Source organism: Solanum pennellii, chromosome 7 (assembly GCF_001406875.1).
Source record: "Solanum pennellii chromosome 7, SPENNV200".
Taxonomy (NCBI): domain Eukaryota; kingdom Viridiplantae; phylum Streptophyta; class Magnoliopsida; order Solanales; family Solanaceae; genus Solanum; species Solanum pennellii.
The window spans coordinates 33,818,121-33,821,865 of record NC_028643.1 but is presented as its reverse complement, the minus strand read 5'-3'; positions in this window follow the sequence as shown (position 1 = coordinate 33,821,865).

Below are 3,745 nucleotides of genomic sequence, written 5' to 3'. Positions count from 1 at the left end.
AATTTCTGTGGAAGATGTGTGACGGTCCGTCGCGCCCACGACGGTCCGTCCTGCCATTCCGTTGCGAAGTTCAGAGAGTCGATTTCAGTACCCAAATTTCAGAAGTCTAAGTCTTTTGGAACGAGACACCCTCGACGGCCCGTCGTGCCCATGACGGTCCGTCGTGGGTTCTGTCGACTCACACAGTTTTTCCAGAAATAAAATCTGCTGCTCAAAACGACTAAACAGGTCGTTACAATTTTTTACTATGATAATTAACCTTAGTCAACCCTTTCAAATATGATCGTACATTTGTTTCATATATATCATTTCCACCTTAATACAAGATCTAATATCAAATCAATACATGACACGTCAACTATTCACAAAAGGAATTACGCACGAATCATCACATAGATGAGAGTGAATGGAGTGAATCGATAAGAATCAAAATGGACAAAGTACGCACGATAGAGATCCAAGAAGTGAAGATATTTCCTAAAAGTCACCATAGCCTCTCGAAGATAAGTACAAACGTCTCCGTATCGATCCTCCAGACTCTTTTTAGACTCGACTTATACACACGTGAGACCTATGAACCTGGGGCTCTGATACCATTTTGTCACGACCCAAAAATGGACGTGATGACACTCATCTTATTCCACCAAGACAAGTCAGCCTAAATCTCAACTATTAAAATAAAATGCAAAAAGATTACTATCCACTTCCATTATACCCCAAAACCTGGTGGTCAAGTGTACAAGCCTCTAAAGTATTACAATTGGATCAAACGAATATATAAGTCTCAAATGAACTTGTTTCTAGAATAGAACAAGATCAAAACTATGAATAAAGAAAGTCCGCTAAGACGACAAACAGCTACCTCACAAATCTCCAAGAAGCCTCGGAAAAGAAGAGAATGACAAGTACAACAAAAATCCAGGCTTAATAACCTACAAAAATAATTGTAGAAGCAAGGGGTGAGTACCAAACCACACGGTACTCAGCAAGTAAACCTCTAAAGACAAGCTAAGGGGATGAAATACGGGTACTCCTACCCCCCCCAACCGAACCTCCACAACTACAACCTGCATTAAAATCAACCAAACCTAACAGCTCACAGTTTACATAGCACGTAGCTCAACAACAACACTTAGACAAATTATATATCCTCAACAACAACAATTTAACAAATTACATATCCTGAACAACAATACTTCAACAAATTATATATCCACAATAACAAGCTCAATATTGATCAATCACAAGTTCCATAGAAAGATAATCAGAAGATCAGCAAAACACAATATCAAGTTCACTAATGATAAGTATGTGCAATGCAGTGGAATGCAATGTCAAGTATAATGATGCATGTCTGACCTAGTGATACACACCCGCTGTCTCTCAGTCCGGGATCCATGGGGGACATATCTGTCCATGCATCTGTCGCGGCGCACGATACGACCCTCGATAATAGTAACCATCGCGGCGCGCGATACGTCCCTCGAAATATAGTATTCATCGCGGCGCGCGATACGTCCATCGAAATGGTACATCCTCTTAAGTACTCATTCTTTCTCAATGCACATAACACTTGTCACAACCAATGCCTCAGAATAATGGAGATGAAAAGTTCACACGAATAATGTAATGACGTGAAAAATCATTTTTTTGAAATTCCTAAAAATTAGAGTTTCACCCCTCTTATTAATTGTTCGGAGTATTTTTTTGGTTAGTCGGTAAAATTGGTTTGAAATAATTATTTCATTAATGAATTTATATTAAATAATATATTTATTTAGTTGATGGTTAATGGGCAATGCCATAATTTATTTATTACCCATACTACTTTACCCATATATAAAAATAAATTAGTATGGTTAACATTATAAACAATTTACTTAAGAAGCAAGAAGAGTGCAGCGAAAAAAATATTTATGCGGCAACACAACGAAGAATGGTCACCGCTTACGAACTTCTCAGGTAAACAGAAATCTTAAACCAAGCTTTAATGTCTTTATACTGATATATTTGTATATTAGTGTAATAAGATGCAACTTACTTATTCTATCAATTAAATTCAATTGTTTCTAAAATTTATTAAGACGGCAATGAAATTTGGATCACATCAATTAATGGAGAGTATTGTTTTATAAATAAAATATATGACGAATAATTGTAGGAATTTAATGTGCGGCAAGTTGAGTGTTGAAAATCTTTTTAGGTTTAAATACTTTTTAGATCTTTTTGATGATTGTTATTATTAAAATAACGGCTTGTAAAAAAAACAGTTGATCTATTTTAAAGTTTTGATATATGTTTGTTGTTTTGGGATGAAAAGAAAAAAACAAATAATAAGAATTGGCTACATGTAATTAGGATAATAATTAGACAATTATTGTGAGGTAATCATTAGGGTTTGGGATGACATCGAATGGATTATAGGTTTAAGATTAACGCAGAACAAGCCAGTTCACATTAAAATTATCGATGGTGTGACACTTGACTTTTTGTTTCCGTTGTTTCCATAATTATCAGATTATAATTAATTTTTTAATATATTTAGATAGATAATTAAATATGAGGAGCTTGTTGTAAATTTGAGTGAGTTTTGGGTTTAGACCAGACATATAGTAATATAAGTATTATTAGTTTTAAAACCTTCTTGTGGTTATTTAATGTGAATAGATTGATTTAGGTTGGAAGTACAACGAAAAGGGAAGGCTCAATTCCCCGAGTGATTGTTTGACTATTTGAGGCAAGTGGATTTCTAAACCCTTGTTAAGCGTATGAAATTCGTGTATTTCCTTGTGTAGTGTTGAGAATGACATGGAGACTTGTTGCTTATTTGTTGGTGTTGTATTCCTTGTTGTAAATTGCGCTTTGTTATCAAAATGGTTATCTCCTCATTTTCATTTGAGCATGTCATTTGCATTGTATCAGATACATGGTTGTGGTAAGAGGATGTACCATTTCGAGGGTCGTATATCGCGCCGCGATGGATTAATTTTCAAGGGACGTATCGCGCGCCGCGATGGTTACTATTATTGTCACGACCCAAAACGGGTCGCGAGTGGCACCCACACTTATCCTACTATGTGAGCGAACCAACCAATCTAAACCCCAACATTTCAACCATAATAAAACAGAATATAATGCGGAAGACTTAAAACTCATTAACGGAATCAATTAATAACTTCTAAAATTTAATACTTATCATCCCCAAAATCTGGAAGTCATCACCACAAGAACATCTATCCTCAAATTACTAAATCTAAGAATATCTAGGAAGCTAAAATAAATAAACAGCTAGTCCATGCCGGAACTTCAAGGCATCAAGACATGAAGAAGAAGATCCAGTCCAAGCTAGAAACAATAGCTCACCCTGAGATCTGACGTGATGAAGACTGGCTAGGGTTGCGGTTGAGTTGAAGACGACGGCACGTTTACTGCACTCCACAATTAACAAAGAAAACAAATACAAGTAGGGGTCAGTACAAGGCACAAGTACTGAGTAGATATCATCGGCCAACTCAAAATAGAAAGCAATATATTTCAGATAATAACATAAAATCAACTAATATTCTTAACAGGTGACAACAACTTTTACCACAACCCTTGGCCACATCACCAAGCACATCTATGAGGACTCAAGCCTCCACACCATACTCATTTGGGAAACAGGTTCTATAGATTGAGTATATTAACATATTTCAAGATTCATTCTCTTTACTATCCTGGTGTCGGAACGTGACACTCCGATCCA